Below are 24,130 nucleotides of genomic sequence, written 5' to 3' on the forward strand. Positions count from 1 at the left end.
TGCGAGGATCCCGTCAGGAGCGGCTCGTCTTTGTTGGCGAAGCTGACAAGTCTCCGGATGGTGGCTCTCCACTCGTCAAGCTTCTCCGCAGCAGGGGGGAGTCGAGGAGCAGCTGCACGCGCGCCAGCGCTTCCGCTGGTGTAGGCGGCGGCGAGATCTGCGTAGACCGTGACGCGCTTCAACTTCTAACCGGGTTAGAAGGGGCTCTGTCGCGGTCTCGCGGGCGCACGCCGCCTGCATTGGCGTCTGAGCGCGCACGCCGGCTTGGTTCGTCCTGTGAGTGGCGCACAGGGCTCTTTCTGCGGTGGTGCCTAGGGGCTCCGGCATCGCGGTGTTGCTCATCGCGTGCGCCCTGGCAAGGGCGCGGCGCGGGCGCCAGCTGGGGTGCCGTAGAGGCTGCTGCGCCGCCCGTGGGCAGCACGGCCCCGCCCCCGGACCCAGCGGCATGTGGCTCGTCGTCTCGGATTCGGACGATGCCGCTCGCCTGGCTCCGATCGCCAGAATGTCGTGGATGCTCGCGGGCCACGTCTCCGGCCCCATCCATGGGCACCTGGCCGCCTGCTCGCGCTGGCGCGGACGGGCCGGCCCTGGACGAGCCGATCGCTGTGATCCCCTTTCTCTTGGGGGCCATGGGTGATGATGAAGTCGGTGTGCTAACCATCAAATCGGATTTTCACAGCCTGCGCCCCCTACCTGGCGCGCCAAAGATATCGGGGGAAACGACACCTACGAGATCACGAGGAATCCCCTTTGCTACAGTTGGCGGGCGCGGGGCCGTGGAAAGAGCAGGATTGAGAGATCAACACGGGGGATTATCCAGGTTCGGGCCGCAAGTGATGCGTAATACCCTACTCCTGCTGGTTTCTATTTATCTGGTGTTCTTGGACTAGCTACAAGGCGTGCAGGGTCCAAAAAGTCTGAATCCTCCCCCAGTATGCCGCGGGCCTCCTTTTATAGACAAAGGGGCTGCCACAGTGGCACATAGGAGGTGGAAAGCTATACAGTGGTCGAGTCTATCCTCTGGCACCGTAGGACAAACGCATTTAATGCGCTGCCGACGTGCCCTTCTTGCTTTATCAGGGACGGCAAGGAAGCTCGTCCCAGCTGTCGCCGCCTCACCTGGCTTCGACGCGCGTCCGAACTGACGAGGTGGGTAGTGCCACGCCAGCTGGCTGGCTGCTGAGTTGGTGCGGTGGCAGAGCCTTCACGAAGATCCACATGCCACCACGCAGGTGCTTGCTGAGTTGGCCTAGAGGCCGCACGTCGCGATGAAGGTGCTCGCCTAGTTGGTGGGCTGGCAGCTGTATGGGAACGGCGGCGGAGTCTTGGTAGATGTCGGCCTGGCTGCAGCCCCGCGGATATCTTTGGCAAGGGTCTTGCCGCGGCGTCGTGGGCGTCCCTGGCAAGGGTCTTACCGGGGGGGCTCGTGGGTATCCTCAGCAAGGATCTCGCTGAGGATCTCCGTCTTCTGATTCTCATCTGATCTTGCACGTTCTTGGTCTTCACAAAGATCTGCATGCCACCATGGAGGCGCCTCCCGAGCTTTGGTTCCGATGTGGTTGAGGGCGTCAGAACACTCAGGCTCAAGGGTGGCAGCCCTACTGGCGTTAGGCAAGTTGCCCCGGCAGGCCACCCCGGCAAGGGCCTTGCCGGGGGAGTCCACCTCGCCCTCCTGCTCTTTGTGTTTCCGGCTTGGCGTTGGTGTAGTCGTCTTGTGCCTTTTCTTCTTCTGCCCCGCCAAGTGTGGCCAGGGGCGTGGGGCTGCGACTGCCCGCGCACAAGTAAAGGGGTGCAAAAAGGGACCCCTACTTTTGTCCACCGACAGCAACAATACAATACGTGCCTTGCTGCCCTTACTGTCACCAGGAAAGGACACCGCAAGATTGAACCCAAAGCTAAGCACTTCTCCCATTGCAAGAAAAACCAATCTAGTTGGCCAAACCAAACCGATAGTTCTAAGAGAATTACAAAGGTATGAAATCATGCATAAAAGAATTCAAAGAAGATTCAAAAAATATTCATAGATAAGCTGATCATAAATCCACAATTCATCAGATCTCGACAAACACGCCGCAAAAGAAGATTACATTGGATAGATCTCCAAGAACATCAACGAGAACATGGTATTGAGAATCAAAGAGAGAGAGAAGAAGCCATATAGATACTAGCTATGCACCCGTAGGTCTGTGGTAAACTACTCACGCTTCATCGGAAGGGCAATAGAGTTGATGTAGAAGCCCTTTGTGACCGAATCCCCCTCTGGCGGGATGCCGGAAAAGGCCCCAAGATGGGATCTCATGGGAACAGAAGGTTGCGGCGGTGGAAAAGTGTTTTCGTGGATACTTCTCGTGGTTTGGGAATATATGTGAATATATAGGACGATGAATTAGGTCAGGGGAGTCACGAGGGGCCCACAAGGCAGGGGGCGCGCCCTACTGATACGTCTCCAACGTATCAATAATTTTTTATTGTTCCATGCTGTTATATTATCATTCTTGGATGTTTTACAATCATTTTCTGGCAACTTTATATCATTTTTTTGGGACTAACCTATTGACATAGTGCCAAGTGTCAGTTGCTGTTTTTTCCATGTTTTTTACATCGTAGGAAATCAATATCAAACGGAGTCTAAACACCGCGAAACTTTTTGTGGATTTTTTTATGGACCAGAAGACCACCAATGGGCCAGTGCAGCACCTGGGGGTGCCCAGAGGGGGGCACAACCCACCAGGGCACGCTTGGGGGCCCAGGCATGCCCATGTGGGTTGTTCCCACCTCGGTGGCCTCCCGCACCCCCTCTTTACCCTATAAATTCACAAATATTCCAAAAACCCTTGGGGGTTAACCTAGATCAGAAGTTCCGCCGCCGCAAGGCTGTGTAGCCACCGAATACCAATCTAGACCCTGTTCCGGCACTCCCCCAGAGGGGAAGTCATCACCGGTGGCCATCTTCACCATCTCGACGGCCACCATGATGAGGAGGGAGTAGTCCACCCTCGGGGATGAGGGTTTGTACCAGTAGCTATGTGTTTAATATCTCTCTCTCTCGTGTTCTTGAGATGTCACGATCTTGATGTATCGCGGGCTTTGTTAATATAGTTGGATCATATGGTGTTTTCCCCTCTCTATCTTGTTGTGATGAATTGAGTTTTCCCTTTGAGATTTCGTTTTATTAGATTGAATACTTTTATGGATTTGAGAGCACTTGATATATGTCTTGCAAATGAATACTCGTGGTGACAATGGGGTATCATATTGATTCACTTGATGTATGTATTGGCACTCAACTCGCGGATTCCCGAGGTGACATTGGGGTAATCTATGCATAGGGGTTGATGCACATTCTTGTCTTTGTTTCTCCGGTAGAAATCTAGGGGCACTCTTTGAGGTTCTTTGCGTTGGATTGAGTATTATGAATCTGAAATTATTTGGTGTTATTTTAGTATGAACTCTTGGATAGATCGATCGGAAAGAATAGCTTTGAGGTGGTTTTGTACCCTACAAGCACTTTCTTCTTATGTTCCCCACTAGATAGGAACTTTGGAGTGATTCTTCATTGCACGTTGAGGGATGGTTATATGATCCAATTATATTAGCACTGTTGAAAGATTGCACTAGCGAAAGTACGGACAGTAGGCCTCATTTTCAAGCATTGCAATACCGTTTTTGTGCCCGTTTACTATTTGCTACCTTACTGTTTTTTATTTATTCAGATTATAAAAATATATTTCTACCATCAATATTACACTTTTATCACCATCTCTTCGACGAACTAGTGCACCTATACAATTTGCCATTGTATTGGGTGTGTTGGGGACACAAGAGATTTCTTGTATTTGGTTGCAAGGTTATTTCAGAGAGACCATCTTCATCCTACACCTTCCATGGATTGATAAACTTTATGTCATCCACTTGAGAGAAAATTGCTATTGTCCTACAAAACTCTACGCTTGGAGGCCCAACAAGAGTCTACAAGAATAAATTTGCATAGTAGACATCAAGCTCTTTTCTGGCGCCGTTGCCGGGGAGGTGAGTGCATGAAGGTATATCTTTAGATCTAGCAATCGAATCTTTTAGTTTCTTGTTTTATCACTAGTTTCGTTTAAAAAGGAAAACTAAAAATGGAATTGAGGTTGCATCATACTATTCATCTTTATAGTGTCTTTCGTGAAAATGATGGAAATGAAAATTGTGCTCAATTGATAGAGGAAGAATTCTATAAAATGTTTGACAAAAAATCATTGAATGATGAGCATGATTGCAATGTTGTTGCTATGAACTCTATGAATATCCATGATGCTAATGATATGCAAAGCCATAAGCTTGGGGATGCTATGTTTGATGGAGATGATATTTTTAGTCCCCCAAGACTTGATGTGATAAATTTTTATAATGATTGCATGCCTCCTATTTATGATGATTATAATGATGAAAGTGGATTTGGAGAGGTCATGATTTATTTAGTGATGACTCCACCATTTTGGATGAGGCTTCAATTGACTATGATAACAAAGTTGTTATCTATGATGATTATGGTGATGACATGTATGCTATAAAGAATAATGATAACCATGAAACTTGTCATCATGATTTTAATTTTCACTCTCATGATAGTTATTTTGTTGAGTTTGCTCTCACTAATATTGATCATAATAAATTTGCTTATGTGGAGAGTAACAAAATTTCTATAATTGTGGATCATGAAAATAATGCTTTATGTGATAGTTATATTGTTGAATTCATTCATGATGCTCCTAAAAATTATTATGAGGGAGGAAATTATGCTTTTACATATTGCAATAATATCAAGTTTCCTCTCTTTATGTCAAAAGTTTTGAAGTTGCACTTGTTTTGTCCTCCTATGCTAGTTCATTCTTGTTCCCATAAGTTGTTTGCTGACAAAATCCCTATGCATAGGAAGTATGTTAGGCTTAAATGTGCTTGCCATGTGATTCATGATGCTCTTTTTCATGTTTCAATTACTATTTTTTATGCGAGCGTCATTGAAATCATCATGCCTAGCTAAAAGGCATTAAAGAAAAGCGATTGTTGGGAGACAACCCAACACTTTTACCTACTGTTTTTGTGTGTTCACATGATTATGCTACTGTAGTAATCATGTTTTATTGCTTTTGTTTCAATAAAGTGCCAAGTAAAGCCTTTGGGATAGTGTGGATGATAGTTGACTTGAATCTGTGCAAAAACAAAAACTTTTGCTTCCAGAAACAGAATAATTCTGAATTTTTTACAGATGATTGATATGCAAATTTTCTACGTGGTCCTAATTGTTCAGAACTTTTGGAGTTGCAGAAGTATGACTAATATTCAGATCTTTACGTATTGTTCTGTTTTTTGACAGATTATGTTTTTCAATGCATAGTTTGCTTGGTTTCTAGTTTCTATAGATTATATTGCTCAATATAAATTGTGGAAATGATGAGGTACAGTAGGCATTGTGTGATAACAATTATGAATCTTGTCTTTGGCAGTACCAAAGTGAATGGTTTGTCTTTATCATACTAACCCATCTCACAAAGTTCCGTTAAGTTCTGTGTGATTGAAGTTTTCAAGTTTTGGGTGAGATATCAATATGAGGAGAATAAGGAGCGAAATTACCCTAAGCTTGGGGATGCCGAAGGCACCCCAAGGTGATATTCAAGGAAGATCCAAGCAACTAAGCTTGGGGAGGCCCCGGAGGGCATCCCCTCTTTCGTCTCCAACATTATCGGTAACCTCACTTGGAGCTATATTTTTATTCGTCACATGATATGTGTTTTGCTTGGAGTGCCATTTTCTTTTGTTAGGATTTTCTTGCTGTTATTTAGAATAATGTTTTGCATCTTTTATTTCAATAAAAGTGGCATTGATAGCCTTTACTATGCTTATTTTACAAGTCTACATGTTGCTGTTTGAAAACAGAAAGTTTACCACTGTTGCAAAAATTCGCTAGAAAAGTCAGAATGTGATAAAATGTTGAAACTTTTTGGAAAATAAGCTGTGATAAATTTTCTACAGTGTGGTAAAATTTTCATAATTTTTGGAGTTTAAGAAGTATGATGAATATTGCATTCTTTACAGACTGTATTGTTTTGGTAGATTGCTGTTATGTTTGCATTGTTTGCATATGTTTGCATATGTTTGCTTGTTTAATGATTCTATTTGAGGATAGGAGTATTAAATATGCAGAGGCATTTAGTACGCAATGTTGAATAATATTTTTTGTGATTTGATACAGTAGATAATGATAAGATTTTTGCATTGGTTTATATTAACTTATCTCACGAGTTCTTGTTGAGTTTTGTGTGGATGAAGTTTTTAAGATTTAGGGAAACCGTGATATAAAAGGAATTAAGGAGACACAAAAGCTCAAGCTTGGGGATGCCCAAGGCATCCCAAGATAATATTTCAAGAAGTCTCAAGCATCTAAGCTTGGGGATGCCCCGGTAGGCATCCCACCTTTCTTCACTAACAATTATTGGTTAGTCTCGGTTGAGCCTAAGTTTGTGCTTCTTCACATGATGTGTGCTATTCTTAGAATGTCATTTTATTTTGTTTTTTCTTGCTGTATTAATAAAATGCTTAGATCTGAAAGTTTTTCAATAAAATAGAGTCCTCAAATAGTTGCCTGGGAGGCTAGGTAAGCGGCACTCACATCCCGTCAACGAAGGTCTTTTCTATGGAATTGCTCTAGTGCTTCACTTATATCTTTTTGAGCACAGTGTGCTTTTGTATGTTTGAAGAAATTCTCTATTGCTTCACTTAAATTAATTTGAGATAAAGAAATATTATGCTCATGATCTTCACTTATATTTGTTTGAGCTTATCAAAAGCAACACATGAAAATTAGTCCCAAAGTGATAGATATCCAAGAAGGATATAATAAAAACTTTCATGAAGATCATTGGACAAAATAAACTTGATTCCTTGTAATAGTTTTGAGATATGATGATGTGATATGTGAGTCATGTTGATGAGTAATTATGCTTTAGTAAGAATATTGGAGTTAAGGTTTGTGATTCCCTATGCAATCACGAAAGTCAATAGTTATGCAATGAAATTACATCCTACTTGTGGTGCATTATTCGGTGTTAATTATGCTCAATGCTCGCTTTGAGATTATTCATTTCTTGGTTGGTCGCTTCTCATTCTTTTGCTAGCCTTCATTTTGCACTAAGTATGATCACTACTTGTGCATCCAAAATCCTTTAAACCAGTTTTGCCACATGAGTTCACTATACCTACCTATATGCGGTATTCCTTTGCCGTTCTAAGCAAATTTGTATGAGCCATCTCTAATTTTCAAAATAAATTTCTCTTTTGTGTGCTCGTACCGTTTGCGAGACGGTGAGGGGTGGCCAATATTTTCCATGCTAGATGTGTTATTCTCAAGATGAGTGTTTATTCACTTGTCATCGCACGAGAGTAAGGTAAAGGTATTAGGGATGCCCAGTCCCGAAATGAAAAATGAATTTACTTTATGTTATCAAATAATAAATTCCCTGGAAAGTGTTGGTATGGAGGGCACCCGTGGATACGGTTAGCCATGGAAAGTGAAAGTATGGTGGAAAAATGAATAAACTGTATTTTCTGTTTGGGAACCGCCTATGATATATCTAGCATGGAAAGTGTTGGGAGCTCTAAGTCTCGTTTTCGTTGGTGGGAAAAGTATGCCTCTCAAAATGTTTTTATCTCTCAATTTTTGCTTTGACCTCTGTCACCTCTAGAAATCCCTACTTCCCTCTGCGAAGGGCCTTTCTTTTACTTTATGCAATTTTTATTTTTAATTTGAGTCTCCATCTTCTCTTATAAAGCACCAACTAGGAGGCACTATGATCGTACTTGAGCATTGGGTGTAGCTAATATGCAAGTGTATTTCATGAATGGATCAATGATTGAGCATGATGGGCTAGGAATAACTTATTTTAGCATTGATATTTTGAAAGACATGGTTGCTTATTGATTTGCTTGTGTATTTAAGTCCTCATGTCAAAACTAGACTATTGCTTTGAATCATATAAAAGTCCAAATGTCCATGATATAAATAAAATAATATGAGATGACATGCTAGGCAGCATTCCACATCAAAAATTATGTTTTTATCATTTATCTACTCGAGGACAAGAAGGAATTAAGCTTGGGGATGCTGATACGTCTCCAATGATTCTATATTATCATTCTTGGATGTTTTACAATCATTTTATGGAAACTTTATATCATTTTTTGGGACTAACCTATTGACATAGTGCCAAGTGCCAGTTGTTGTTTTTTGCATGTTTTTTACATCGCAGGAAATCAATATTAAACGGAGTCCAAACACCGCGAAACTTTTTGTGGATTTTTTACGGACCAGAAGACCACCAATGGGCCAGAGCAGTACCTGGGGGGTAGCCCGAGGGGGGCACAACCCACCAGGGCACGCCTGGGGGCCCAGGCGCGCCCAGGTCGGCTGTGCCCACCTCGGTGGCCGCCCGCACCCCCTCTTTACCCTATAAATTCACAAATATTCCGAAAACCCTCCGGGGTTAACCTAGATCAGAAGTTTCGCCGCCGCAAGGCTCTGTAGCCATCGAAAACCAATCAAGACCCTATTCCTCACTCCACCGGAGGGGGAAGTCATCACCGGTGGCCATCTTCATCATCTCGGCGGCCACCATCATGAGGAGGGAGTAGTCCACCCTCAGAGCTAAGGGTTTGTACCAGTAGCTATGTGTTTAATCTCTCTCTCTCTCGTGTTCTTGAGATGTCACGATCTTGATGTATCGCGGGCTTTGTTAATATAGTTGGATCATATGGTTTTTCCCCCTCTCTATCTTGTTGTCATGAATTGAGTTTTCCCTTTGAGATTTCATTTTATCAGATTGAATACTTCTATGGATTTGAGAGCACTTGATATATGTCTTGCAAATGAATACTTGTACTGACAATGGGGTATCATATTGATTCACTTGATGTATGTTTTGGCACTGAACTCAAGGATTCCCGAGGTGACATTGGGGTAATCTATGCATAAGGGTCGATGCACGTTCTTGTCTTTGTTTCTCCTCTACAAATCTTGTGGCACTCTTTGAGGTTCTTTGCGTTGGATTGAGTATTATGAATCTGAAATTATTTGGTGTTATTTTAGTATGAACTCTTGGATAGATCGATCGGAAAGAATAGCTTTGAGGTGGTTTTGTACCCTACAAGCACTTTCTTCTTATGTTCCCCACTAGATAGGAACTTTGGAGTGATTCTTCATTGCACGTTGAGGGATGGTTATATGATCCAATTATATTAGCACTGTTGAAAGATTGCACTAGCGAAAGTACGGACAGTAGGCCTCATTTTCAAGCATTGCAATACCGTTTTTGTGCCCGTTTACTATTTGCTACCTTACTGTTTTTTATTTATTCAGATTATAAAAATATATTTCTACCATCAATATTACACTTTTATCACCATCTCTTCGACGAACTAGTGCACCTATACAATTTGCCATTGTATTGGGTGTGTTGGGGACACAAGATATTTCTTGTATTTGGTTGCAGGGTTGTTTGAGAGAGACCATCTTCATCCTACACCTCCCACGGATTGATAAACCTTAGGTCATCCACTTGAAGGAAAATTGCTACTATTCTACAAAACTCTGCGCTTGGAGGCCCAACACGAGTCTTTAAGAATAAAGTTGCGTAGTAGAAATCACCTACCCCCCTGGGCGCGCCCTCCCCCTTGTGGCCACCTCGTGGCTCTTCCCACTTGATCTCCAACTCTCTTGGTCCAAGAAAAATCATCGCGAAGGTTTTATTCCGTTTGGACTCCGTTTGGTATTCCTTTTCTGTGAAACTCTAAAACAAGGAAAAAACAGAAACTGACACTGGGCTCTAGGTTAATAGGTTAGTCTCAAAAATAATATAAAATAGCATATTAATGCATATAAAACATCCAAAACAGATACTATAATAGCATGGAACAATCAAAACTTATAGATACATTGGAGACGTATCAGGCACGCCTGGGCCCCCAAGCGTGCCCTGGTGGGTTGTGCTCCCCTCAGACCCCCCTCTAGTACTTCTTGGGACCAACAAGTGTCTTCTGGGCCAGAAAAACTCTCCAAAAAGTTTCGCTGCGTTTGGACTCTGTTTGGTATTTATTTTCTGCGAAGTAAAAAAAAGCAAAAAACAGCAACTGTCACTGGGCACTATGTCAATAGGTTAGTCCCAAAAAAGGATATAAAGTTGCTATAAAATGATTGTAAAACATCCAAGAATGATAATATAACAACATGGAACAATCAAAAATTATAGATACGTTGGAGACGTATCAACCTCCACCCAGCAGACAGAGAAGCGCGATGCGGCAGCACGGCGAGACAGCAGGATTGAGGAGAAAAGCTTAGTGCGGCTACCACCTAAAGTTCGACCTCCACTATCCCGCCATTGACCGGGATGGGTGTGCTCCAATCACGCCACCGCCGACCTCGATGGTTGAGGTCCTCCTATCTCTCGCCGCAGACCGAGGATTGACCTCCTATGAGGCCGCCACTGCCCACCAACGGGGGATTGACCTCTTATCCGGTAGCCGCTGCCTCGGTCGCCGCCACCATCTCTATCTATAGAGAGGCTGCTTTATTTTTTGACAGATATCCGCAGAGCGGCTGTTTACATGGTATTATTGTAACTCAATTATATGTATAGGGTAGTACATCAAATACGGTTATGTCACGTCAACCGTGTCTCACCTACGTTGTCTTCTCACACGGTTTGGTGCGGGAATCGTGTGTGAAGTTGTAATACCTAAAATGAATGACGTGTATAAACAGTGTGCAGTATACAACATATAGTGCGAAAGTTCCCGATCATTTATCCCCATAGTTTCCCCATTTCCCCCAAATCCCTAGATAGCCTCCAAATTCCCTCGCATGGTGCTGACATTGGGGGAATGCGGACGAGTGGTGCTGATGGTTTCGGTGCGGCTGCTCCTGCTCGGATCGCCGCTCTTGGCAGCGCCACCATGACGGCGGTTGCCGCCGAGCACTTCCCTAAGGTCATCAGAAGGCATGTGTACTACAGATCCAAATCATCTTTTCAGGTTCCAATCTATCCCAATCTTTTTTAGCATGTCCAAAGTAGCTCCGTATTGAATCCGTCCTGAATGACCCCCTCCCAAGAAAAACGATCTGCCGCCGGATCCGGAGCATGACTCCAGACTCCCGCAACATGAGTTTGACTCCGAGTTTTGCGCCACCGAGAAGTACCAAAAGCTAAGTTATGTGCACGGGCACACTCTCGCTCGACGTGTATGCACAGAGGGACTCGACATTGGCCTGCGGTTTCTCTGTTGCCCCTTAGAGTTTAGTGCTAAGTTCATCATTTTACTTGAGTTAATGCCACCGCTCATCCAGAATACTATGTAACATTGGCAGGGATATGAGGCTTGTGCCTTTGTTAACTGGTTGGATGAAGAATGGAACGGCAGGGCTCGAAGTGTTATGACCAAGCTCACAGAAGATAGCGTAAAGCTGAAGAAGAAACTTGCTAATCTGGAATGTACAATCAGTATGATGAAGCAAGAAAGAATCAATCACACGCAACAGATGAAAGCAAGAGACAAGAAGGAACTAGCATGTGTAGTTGTGGTTGTCGCATCAGCCATGTTCTATGCGTTGTTTGCAATGATGATTAGGGGTTTTGTTTGACAGTATTGCTAAAGCACATCTAGATGTGCTCTAAGTAACGCACATCTAGGTCCTATGTCATTGATGTTACGCGAAGATTCGTGCAGATATTTTCCTTTGTCTTTTTTTCTTTTCCTTTTTACTTTGATTATTATTGGCTTCATCAATAAGAAGAGCTCAATGTATTGCTTGCAACTGTCCTACTCCGTTCGTACCGGTGCATAAGTCACATTACGAAAACCAAATAATCACAAAACTCATTCCTTATTTTTGTCCTGAAAAAAGAAATCAACCAATAGGAGTCATGCGGCTAGTATGCATTCAATGACTTCAGACTACTTAGCATAGCATGCATGCAATGCTCAATTCTCTGCACACAATGGTATTGATTACCAAATAATCATCAAGTTCTCTCGTTTTCCCCCCACCTAGGTCGTTGGTACAGAGGGAGTAGAAGTACTACAAAAATGATTGTTTCATATTTGGACGCTCCAACGCGTGTGCGTAATTATATATCACATTGAGAACTGCGCAACATCAGGAATTTGGAGTGACTGGGTACAAATAATTGCGGTTGATTATATCAGCGGTTAAATAATACGTCAACCCCTGCTTTAGTTGGCATTCATCTTCTCTGCATACCCCGCTTAAGTGTCCACCATCTTCATCGTCCCCGGTCGACTGCGCTACACACTTGCATGCACTCTGCAATCTCGCTTTCTCATAGTTTTTATACGACCGCAACCATGTCGAGCGACAGCGAGGACGACAGTTCCGCCAGCAGTCTTGCGCCCGATGATAGGTTAACATTAGAATCATCCCGCTCGTCTTCCATGAGTCCGGCGTCAAGCCCAGACCTTGATTATATCTGGATCATGGAAGGGCCGCCGCCTTCGGAGTCATCAGACGACAACTAGATGGACGAGGAGTCGTCGGAGGACGAAGAAGAGGAGGACGATGATGATGAGGAGGAATGGTCAAACAAGGAGGAGGAGGACGACGACAGCAACGACAATGAGGACAGCGGCGGCGATGAAAAGCCAATGGTCAGCGGCAAGAAGCGTCCTCGCCAAGACGATGTCGCGGGGTCATCCAACAACAACAACAACAAGGACTAAATTAAGCAGACTGTATATATCTCTATTACTGTTCGCTCATATTAATTCGATATCTTTGTTTCCCCTGTCAATCTCATCGCAGACGGTTAGTAATACATATTCGACAGAGATCTTTTACATTATCGCCCACAGGTTGGTTTCTTGAATTGTGTGCCCTGAAGCACACAATTCACAATAAAAGACCATATGGGCTGTCTATAATGATCGCAAACAATTCTGATTACCGACCTATTTGCTGGGTATCACACACAACTTGTTACGCCGAATCGTTTGTGCTCAACTCGATCATCGCAAACAGTTCATCAGAGCAATCTGTATGCCGTATATCGCACATACCTTGATATGGCTGCCCGTTTTTGTTGTTCTGTCTCATCGCCAACAGTTCGTATGGATCAACCGTATGCCCCACATCGCACACGCAACTAAAATCTGAACCGTGTTTGATGTATCCTTCATCGCAAACATTTTGCATCTTTCTTGATGTTTTTTTACATTACCGTTTGCGATTAATGCATCACACACAGTTTCGTCAAAGGGTGTCTAATCGTAGTGTCGCGTTAGCAGCATCCTGCAGTAGAGGTGGTCTTCGCCTGCAAAGCTTCTGGTCATGACTCAATGGTGAGCCTGGTGATGACCTCCTTCCTACCGATCTCGTGGTCTTGGTCTTTTTGCACTGGAATGGAAACCTTTGGGGGATTCCTTGGGGACCCGCGTATGTCCTTGCGTCCTTAGCACCAAAGAGGAAACTGTCCTGGACTGCGCCCACTTGCGCCCTGTTGGCCTTGGTCGTCATGGCTCACGTCACTGCACGCCTCGTGAGGTGGGGCGCCTGCCTAGAGGTGTCCGCTCCTCTGGAGGCGGCCTCGGGGGGCTGCTACTCGGGGGGCCTTGACGTCATTCGCCTCGTGAGGGTCTTGCTCATGAAGCCTTGGAGTTGGACCGCACCCGGCCATCGATGGAGCCATGTGCTGGGCCGCTGGCAGGCGGGCCTGGGTACCCCTGGTCCTAGAACGCCGACAGTAGCCCCCGGGCCCGCGGCGCGCTCCACTACAAAAGAAATACACTTCCGTGATGATACGTGTTTGTCACAGTAGGTCACGTTTTCTGTCATGCATGTACATGCATGACGATTTTATGACAGAATCAAGATAGTCATACCTGTGCTGTCGTAGAAGTGTTCCATGACATTACCAAAATTATCATCACGGAAGTGTCCACTTCCATGACGATAAATCGCGCATCATAGAAGTGCTTTCATCAAGGGTAACCGACACATGGCATCCATCGTATAGGGTCACCGTTAAGCTATCGGGTCCCGGTTTGGATCCGATAACCCGTTAACAGCCTGGACCAATGGGTATTTTCCACGTGTAAAATTCTGAATGGCCGGAGGAACCACGTGTCGGCTCACCGTTGGGACAGATGTCATCCACTCATTGGACCGAAGGCACCTATGATATGTCGACACGTGGCATGGCCCAACAGAGGCCCATTCCTGTGAAAAGGTCGGCCCGTTTGACTTGGTCAAAAGGTAGTGGGCCGGCCCACAGGAAGCTTGTTAACGGCTTGTTCGCATATAGCCCATTTACAGCCCGCTAAGTCACGGCCCGTTATGGCTTATCCGAATTAGGCATAGTAGCGTCATCTGGGCCATCCAATATGATTCCAGCCCGTTGTAACTTCCAGACCATGTATGGCCAATGACGTCTTTCGGACCATGCGAGCTGATAATTGTAGCCTCTTTCGATAAGTAAGAGTGTCGAACCCAACGAGGAGCTAAAGGTAGAACAAATATTCCCTCAAGATCTATCGACCACCGATACAACTTTACGCACGCTTGACGTTCGCTGTACCTAGAACAAGTATGAAACTAGAAGTACTTTGTAGCCGTTTTTGGATAGGTTTGCAAGATAATAAAGAGCGAGTAAATAAAAAGTAGGGGCTGTTTAGATAAAGACACAACTAAATTAGTTTTAGTAGAGAGCTTTTTGCTATGAGAAAGTTATTTGTCCCTAGGCAATCGATAACTAGACCGGTAATCATTATTGTAATTTTATTTGAGGGAGAGGCATAAGCTAACATACTTTCTCTACTTGGATCATATGCACTTATGATTGGAACTCTAGCAAGCATCCGCAACTACTAAAGATCATCAAGGTAAAACCCAACCATAGCATTAAAGTATCAAGTCCTCTTTATTCCCATACGCAAACAACTTACTTACTCGGGTCTGTGATTCTGTCACTCACGCCACCCACCATAAGCAAATCATGAACATATTGCAAACCCTATAGCGGGGATCCCTCACGCTTGCGCGACACGGAGAGCACCATAGGACAGCACCAATAATAAAACATGCAACTCAAACCAATCACGATCATCAATTAACCCATAGGACAAAACAGATCTACTCAAACATCATAGGATAGGCATACATCATTGGGAAATAATATATAGCGTTGAGCACCATGTTTAAGTAGAGATTATAGCGGGTAAGAGAGAGGTTACACCACTGCATAGAGGAGGGAAGAGTTGGTGATGATGGCGGTGAAGTTGTTGCTGAAGATTGCGGTGATGATGATGGCCACGACAGCGTTCCGACACCACCGGAAGAGAAGGGGAGAGGGGGGCCCTTCGTCTTCTTCTTCCTTGACCTCCTCCCTAGATGCGAGAAGGGTTTCCCCTCTGGTCCTTGGCCTCCATGGCGTGGGAGGGGCGAAAGCCCCTCCGAGATTGGATCTGTCTCTCTGTCTCTCTCTGTTTCTGTGTTCTCTCTCCTTCCCTTTCACCGTTTCTTTTATATCCGGAGATCCGTAACTCCGATTGGGTTTAATCTTTCGCCCAGATTTTTCTTATAAAATTAGCTTTCTTGCGGCAAAAGAAGAGCGTCAACTGCCTTACGGGGTGCCCACGAGGGTCCAGGGCGTGCCTGCCCCCTGGGGCACGCCCCCTGCCTCGTGGCCCCCTCGGGCACCGTCTCGCGTTGATTTTACTTCCCAAAAATCATAAATATTCCAAAATAATTCTCCGTCCGTTTTTATCCCGTTTGGACTCCGTTTGATATTGGGTTTCTGCGAAACATAAACATGCAACAAACAGGAACTGGCACTGGGCACTGGAACAATATGTTAGTCCCAAAAATAGTATAAAAAGTTGCCAAAAGTATATGAGAGTTGAATAATATTGGCATGGAACAATCAAAAATTATAGATACGACGGAGACGTATCAGCATCCCCAAGCTTCATTCCTAGCATAATCTTGATCATATGTCTAATCATGGCATGAATATTAAGATACGAGTGATTCAAAGGAATAGTTTATCATTTGACATAAAAACAATAATACTTCAAGCCTACTAATAAAGCAATCATGTCTTTTTAAAATAACAAGGCCAAAGAAAGTTATCCCTACAAAATCATATAGTCTGGCTATGCTCCATCTTCACCACACAAAATATTCACATCATGCACAACCACGATGACAAGCCGAGCAATTGGTTCATACTTTTTAATGCGCTTCAGCTTTTTCAACCCTCACGCAATACATGAGCGCAAGCCATGGATATAGCACTATAGGTGGAATAGAATATGATGATGGGGGTTATGTGGAGAAGACAAAAAAGGAGAAAGTCTCACATCGACGCGGCTAATCAACGGGCTATGGAGATACCCATCAATTGATGTCAATGTGAGGAGTAGAGATTGACATGCAATGGATGAACTAAGAGCTATAAGTATATGAAAGCTCAAACTGAAACTAAGTGGGTGTGCATCCAACTTGCTTGCTCATGAAGACCTAGGGCATTTGAGGAAGCCCATCGTCGGAATATACAAGCCAAGTTCTATAATGAAAATTCCCACTAGTATATAAAAGCGATAACTCAAGAGACTCTCTATATGAAGAACATGGTGCTACTTTGAAGCACAAGTGTGGTAAAAGGATAGTAACATTGCCCCTTCTCTCTTTTTCTCTCATTTTTTTTGTTTTTTCTCTCTTTTTAGGCCTTCTCTTTTTTTGGCCTTTCTCTTTTTTTCGTCCGGAGTCTCATCCCGACTTGTGGGGGAATCATAGTCTCCATCATCCTTTCCTCGCTGGGGCAATGCTCTAATAATGATGATCGTCACACTTTTATTTACTTACAACTCAATATTACAACTCCATATCTAGAACAAAGGTATGACTCTATATGAATGCCTCCGGCAGTGTACTGGGATGTGCAATGATCTAGCATAGCAATGACATCAAAAAACGGACAAGCCATGAAAACATCATGCTAGCTATCTTACGATCATGCAAAGAAATATGACAATAAATGCTCAAGTCATGTATATGATCATGATGGAAGTTGCATGGCAATATATCTCGGAATGGCTATGGAAATGCCATGGTAGGTAGATATAGTGGCTGTTTTGAGGAAGATATAATGAGGCTTGTGTGTGATAGAGCGTATCGTATCACGAGGTTTGGATGCACCGGCGAAGTTTGCACCAACTCTCGAGGTGAGAAAGGGCAATGCACGGTACCGAAGAGGCTAGCAATGATGGAAGGGTGAGAGTGCGTATAATCCATGGACTCAGCATTAGTCATAAAGAACTCATATACTTATTGCAAAAGTTTATTAGCCCTCGAAGGAAAGTACTACTACGCATGCCCCTAGGGGGATAGATTGGTAGGAAAAGACCATCGCTCGTCCCCGACCGCCACTCATAAGGAAGACAATCAATAAGTACCTCATGCTCTGACTTCGTTACATAACGGTTCACCATACGTGCAAGCTACGGGAATCACAAACCTCAACACAAGTATTTCTACTAATCCACAACTACCCACTAGCATGACTCTAATATCACCATCTTTATGTCGCAAAACTATTGCAAGGAATCAAACATATCATATTCAGTGATCTACAAGTTTTATGTAGGATTTTATGACTAACCATGTGAATGACCAATTCCTGTCATCTCTCTAAATAGATATATGTGAAGCAAGAGAGTTTAATTCTTCCTACAAAAGATATGCCCACGCTCTAACAAATATAAGTGAAGCAAAAGAGCATTCTACAAATGGCGGTTTTCTATGTGAAGAGAAACAGGCAATCCAAACTTCAAATGATATAAGTGAAGCACATGAAGCATTCTATAAAGCCATACTCAAAAGATATAAGTGAAGTGCAATGAGCATTCTATAAATCAACCAAGGACTATCTCATACCAGCATGGTGCATAAAATAAAAAGAAAACTAAATGCAAAAGACACTCCAAGATTGCACATATCACATGAACGAAACGAATCCGAAAACATACCGATATTTGTTGAAGAAAGAGGGGATGCCTTCCGGGGCATCCCAAGCTTAGACGCTTGAGTCTCCTTGAATATTTACTTGGGGTTCCTTGGGCATCCCCAAGCTTGAGCTCTTGCCTCTCTTCCTTCTTCTCACATCGAGACCTCCTCGATCATCGAACACTTCATCCCCACAAAACTTCAACAGAAAACTCAGTAAGATCCGTTAGTATAATAAAGCAAATCACTACTCTAAGTACTGTTGCAAACCAATTCATATTTTGTTTTTTCATTGTGTCCACTGTAATATAGCTTTTTCATGGCTTAATCCACTGATATAAATTGATAGTTTCATCAAAACAAGCAAACTATGCATCAAAAACAGAATCTGTCTAAAGCAGAACAGTCTGTAATAATCTGAACATTCACCATAATTATTATACTTGAAAACTTCTTCCAAAATTAGGAAAAATAAACAATTTGTATAGAAAGACAGTGCAAAAAGAATCGGAACCATTTGACGTTCCAGTAAAAAATGAAAAATCGCGCACTACAGCCAAAGTTTCTGTCCTGCACCGTACAAACCAACAAGCATTGTAAACATCCTAAAGGCAAACCTTGGCACATTATTTTTATAATACAATGGAATTGTACAAGGGGATAATTATTTTTATTGAAAAGTTTCTGTAATCAAGATTCACAAAGTTTCTGTCGAGTGGTAGGTGCGACATATGCCAACGGGTGGCTTATCATTGTGGGAGCCAGTAAGACGTCGCCGGTGCCTGGAAACGGGATGAGGCGAAGACATGCACGCCGGCGGATCTTACCCAGGTTCGGGGATCTCCGTGGAGATAACACCCCTAGTCCTTCTCTGCGGGGTCTCCGCATGATCACTAGATCAATACAAGTAGCTACAAGTGCTCCTTGAGCTGTCTGGCTAGAGGAAGAAGAAGGGCAGGGCTAGCTCTCCTTTTCTCTCTATGTGGTGTGTGAAACTCTATGAGATCAACCCTTTGCATGGGTGCCCTGGGGGGTTTATATAGGCCTACCCCCCCAGGGGTACAACGGTAATCCGGCTGGACGCGGGTCCCAGCCGTCAGTGTCTATGCTCGCCGGTTTCTTCGCCGGTCATTGGGGCCCGCCGTCTGGTGGGTCCCGCCGGCTGCTGGCTTCTTGGCCGGCAGGCCGGCACCACCGCTTGGGGGCTTTGTCGGTGGCTAGTTACTGTTGCCTCGCAACTGATGACAAGGGCTTTGTCGAGGTAAGCGTGGCTACAGTGCCGCGCCGGACGGGAGATGGCTGGCCCGTACGGCGCCCTATGGCCATGCCTGTTCCGGGATTCGGGGGTAGTGGGTTGTACTGTGGCCACACCCCATCATACCGTCGCTATGTGGGTACAGTCTTGGTGGGTGCAGTCTTGGCCGGCTTCTGGGAGCCGGCTTTCTTCGTGGCCGGCTTCTGGGAGTCGGTCTTCTTGGGGCCGGCTTCCTGGAGTCGGCCATCTCGTATCTTTCTTGGAGGAGGTTTCTGAGGCCGGGTCGCCTTCTGGTAGTCGGTCCCGGGGATAGCCTGCCGGGGGAAGGCGGCCCTATGCTTCGTATGCTTGAAGGCTCGAATGGCCTGCTAATTCCTCGAAGATCCAGGGGGAGTCAGTTAGGCTACCCGTGGCCATTATCTCCGACAGTAGTCCCCGAAGCTGGTTGGGCTTCGAGGCTGAGAGGAGGCCGAGAAGCTCGGTCAGCTTCTTATCTTGATGAGCCCGCAGCTGGGAGCCGGCTTCAGTTGGGCGCGCCGTCTTGGCGAAATTTTTAAAGTCGGAGGGCGGGAGTCTGTTGGCGTGCATGTCGGGCTGTGGGCCGGCCACTCGCCGCCTGCGAACCACATGGCGTCCCTTGGCTAAAAAGAGCCTGCCAACCCACGCGCGCGACAAGACGTCGCCGCAGGCCGAGGGCCCGCCACTCCCACGCCTAGGCCCAGGCGCGGATTCTTTGCGGCCCACAACTGTCCGCACGTCTTCCGGCGGCGGTTTCCGCTTGCGGTTTAGGGCGCAATAATCGCGAGTCGTGGGGGAGTGGGTGCAGTTAATCCCACGTTCCTCCCCACGCCTCGCCTCCTCGGCTTCGCCGCACGAGGCTATAAGTAGGGGGAGGAGGGGAAGCGGCGGACGCTCACACGCTCCTCTCCTTTCCGCCATCTTCTTCGTCCTGCTTTCCCTCACAGCAGCGACTCGCCGCTGCGCCGTCCCACCAATCTTCACTCCGCCCCGCAGCTTTGCCGCCGCGAGGCTGTGCTTTCTCCGCCGCCGCACCCTTCCTTGCCAGCCTCTTGCCACCATGCAGTACGGCGGGGATTGGGACGGCTCCAACGTCCATATGGACCACATCGAGTTCCTCCGCAAGACGCGGCGGTTGCCCGGCGCGGACCAGGTGCGGGTCCGTCTTGCGCCTGCGAAGGAGATCACGCCGGAGCCAGAGGAAGGCGAGCGGGTAGTCTTCCGCTCTCATTTCCTGCGCGGCGGCGGCTTGCCGGCGAGTGCTTTCTTCCGCTCCTTCCCTGACTTCTATCAACTCCAGCCGCACCACCTCACCCCGAACACGGTGGTGCTGCTGTCCGCCTTCGTCACCTTGTGCGAAGGCTACCTTGGCGTTCTCCCCACCCTCGAGCTCTGGGGGGAGTTCTTGCAATCTAAGCTGGGCACCCGCATGCAGGGCATGCCGGCCCAGAGCGGCGCCTTCATCGCGATGCGGAGGCCGGTGGCCGACAACCCCTTCCCCATCATCACGTTAATGCAGTCGGTGAAACGCTGGCAGAAGTCATATTTCTACGTGAAGAACGTCGCCCCACAAGGCGACTACGTCAACTTGCCGGCTTACGTAGCCGGCCCGCCGGCTGGGAGGCGGCCCCAGTGGTCCTATCGGGCCGTGACGCTGACGCCAGCTGGAGCCGCGGCCGTCGCCCGACTGCGGGTGATGATCCAGTCAGAGGGCCTGACTGGGTCCGACTTGCTGGCCGCCTTCTTCGCGTGCCGGGTGCTTCTGCTTCAGAGCCGCCCTCACCTAATCTGTTAGATGAGCGGCCAGCTCGATCCGAGTCGGATGTGCACCAAGGACATGCCGCACGACGAGGTGGCCCATATGGTGAATTACCTTGCGAACTGCAAGCTCTCCGTAGAGTGGCGGTTTGGCAAGGAGTCATATTCCCGTGCGCATCCTCCTCCCACCGTATGTTCTCTTTTTCCTTTTCTTTTCTTAGTTTTGTGGCCGAGTTCCTTCTGGCCGTCTCTGACCAGTCGGCACGCCTTGGCAGAGCCCTCTCCTTCGACCTGTAGCCGGGTCGGAGGCGGAGCGCCGATTCCTCCCCGACCGGGCGGAGCATGACCTAGAGGACCACGACTTGGGGCGGCCGCCATGGATGACAACACCGAGGCGGGTGGCGGCGAAGCCGGCGGCGAAGCAGGCGGCTCCGGGCTTGGAGCCAGTTTCGACGACTGGCCGGATGACGACGAGGCGGAAATCGTCCCACGCCGCCAGCCGGCGTCCGGCCACGGCGCGGGTTCCTCTGCCGCGCCGCCTGCTCGGGGCGGCGGGCAGAAGCGCCGGGCCGCGTCGGGCTTGTTCGGGAGCCGGCCGAAGAAGGCCAAGGGCGGGGCAGCGGCGACCAGGCGGGATGAGGCGGCCGCAAAGGCGGCCCGCTTCCGCAAGGTGGTAAAGCAGCCGCAGATGGTGTCGGCGTAAGTGTATATTCTATTGTACATTCTTTCTTCTTTTCTTGGTGATTTCTGAATCCTTGCCCTTTCTCAAAAAATTAGGGCTCCGCTTTCGCTCGAGCGGGTTGCTGCCGCCTCCGTCGTTGGATCGCCGGGAGGATCCAGGAGCACCCGCCGCATGGACCCCCGCGCCGAGCTTCAGGCGGCGACAGAGCTAAACGCGCGGGAGGCGCGGGAGGAGTGGGAGGCGGAGGAGTTGAGGGCGGCCGCCGCCAAGGCGGCACAGGAGGAGGAGGCGGCGCAGGCGCGTGCCGACGCAGCGGCCACGGCCCAAGCGGAGGCTGCGGCCGCGGCGATAGCGGAGGGGGTCTTGCTCGTCACCCCTCTGCGTGTCGCGGCGCCCGAGATCCCAGAGGCCCCGCCCGAGGAAGCCAGCGGCGATCAGCCGGGGTTGGAGAGGGAGGACGACGTTGTCGTCCCACAGAGGGAGGCGGTACCGGCCCCGCCGACTGGAGCGGATCAAGGCGGCCGGCCGATCGTGCCGCCTGTGCAATCGGCCGGGGGCGAGCCGGCCACGAGGACGGACCTGGTGGTCCAGTCGCCATCGCGCCAGCGCACGGGGAAAGCCGCATCGGACCCGCCGAAGGCCGCTGGCTCCAGCTCGTCGTCCCAGGACGTGGAGGCGGCCAGCGCCAGCTCGGGGTGGATGCCGGGTGGAGGGACGGCTGTAGTGAACATGGCAGCGCATGAAGTTCGGAACCGCCTTCAGTCCCAGGCTGCGGCGCTGAGGAAATACAATGACGAGTTCCTTGCGACGCGGGCGGCCATTCGGGTTAGTCTTCCTGTTTTTGCTTTTTTCATCTTGGTTTCTTCCGTGGGGGCGCGTCAGCGCACCCACTGGGTGTAGTCCTCGAGTTCCGAGTCGGCTGCTGAGCAGGCGGCTTGGAACTTCTTAGAGGGCTTTGTTTTGCTATCTTGTTCTCATTCGCTCCTCTGTCTGACTTGCAGGACTACCACAACCTCCGCGCGGCTGCCTTCAACTCCCAGGCTCGGGAGCTGACCCAGAAGAATGCTGATCTGTCTGAGAGCCGGGGTAAGTGCTTCATCTTTTATCTCACGTGGGGGCGCGTCAGCGCACCCACTGGGTGTAGTCCCTGAGATTCGGGCCGACTGCTGAGCAGTCGGGTCGGATATTCCTTGACGACTTCTTCCTTATTGCTTCTTTCTTTTCTGCCATCCATGCAGTGGCCAACGCCAGTCTGAGGGAACAGCTGGGCGGGGCTCAGGCCGCCCTCCGTGCTAAGGAGGCCGAGTTTAACGCCTTGGCACAGGAGCGTGACCGCCTGGCCAAGAGGTTGGCCGACCAGGATAAGAGCCACAAGGCGGCCCTGAAGGCGGTGCAGGACAGCGAGGCCGCCCTCCAAGCCGAGTATGAGACAGAGGCGGCCAGCTGGGCCAAAGCGAAGCAGACGCTGATCAACGGCTATGGCCAGATCAAAGACTTGGTTGACGGTAGGCCGCCTTCTTCTTCATCCTTGCTTGCCGCTTGCCGTTTAGCCCATTTTCTGACTTGGTGTTTTTCTCTTCTTTCTCTTTCTTCCTTGCACAGAGTACTTCCCTGGCTACTCTACCGCCGCCAACCAGGTCGTCGAGGCCCATCGCGAGGCACGAAGGCAGGCTGGCGCCGAGATCGCGCCAAACGCTCGCCGGTCGCTGGAGGAGCAGCTCTTGGCGATTAAGGCCCGCCTCCAGCCGGCTCATCGCATGCTCCGCCGGCTTCAGCGTGTTGGGGCGCAGGTGTTGGCCGCTCTCTGGCCTGGTGAGGTGATTCCCCGCACCCCCAGTTGAACTGCCGACTGGCTGGAGGTGGCGGTCGGCCGCTTCGAGGCCTGGAAGGCTTCTGTGGCTCAGTCCGGCGCCAGGCGGGCGCTGGAGTTCGCCAAGGCCTGGTATCCTGAGCTGAGTCTGGACCAGCTGGCCACCTGGCGGCAGGAGGCCGACACAGAGCTGGAGCCGGCGCGGCCGGCTATCATCCAGCGGGCTTCGGCGATTGCTGATTACACCGACACCAGCGCCTTCGCTCCTGAGGTGGACGACAACGGCGTTGCCCAGCCGGAGGAGTGGTTCGGGCTGAACCCGGCAGACGGCGAGGACTCGATGGAGGAGATCGACTCCAGCGACGAGGGCGAGGAGGAGGAGGGTGAAGACGCCGCGCTAGATGGTGGAGCGGCCGGTCAGCCTCAGCTTGACCGTGCCTCCAGCAACAAGGCACGCGTGGGTGCGCCGCCCGCAGCCGGCGATGATCAAGCCGAGACCCGCCCGCCGGCCACTCCTCCAGCCGGCGGCGCCGTCTCCCCCGACCAGCCCGGCTC

Source organism: Triticum aestivum, chromosome 7D, assembly GCF_018294505.1.
Source record: "Triticum aestivum cultivar Chinese Spring chromosome 7D, IWGSC CS RefSeq v2.1, whole genome shotgun sequence".
Taxonomy (NCBI): Eukaryota; Viridiplantae; Streptophyta; class Magnoliopsida; order Poales; family Poaceae; genus Triticum; species Triticum aestivum.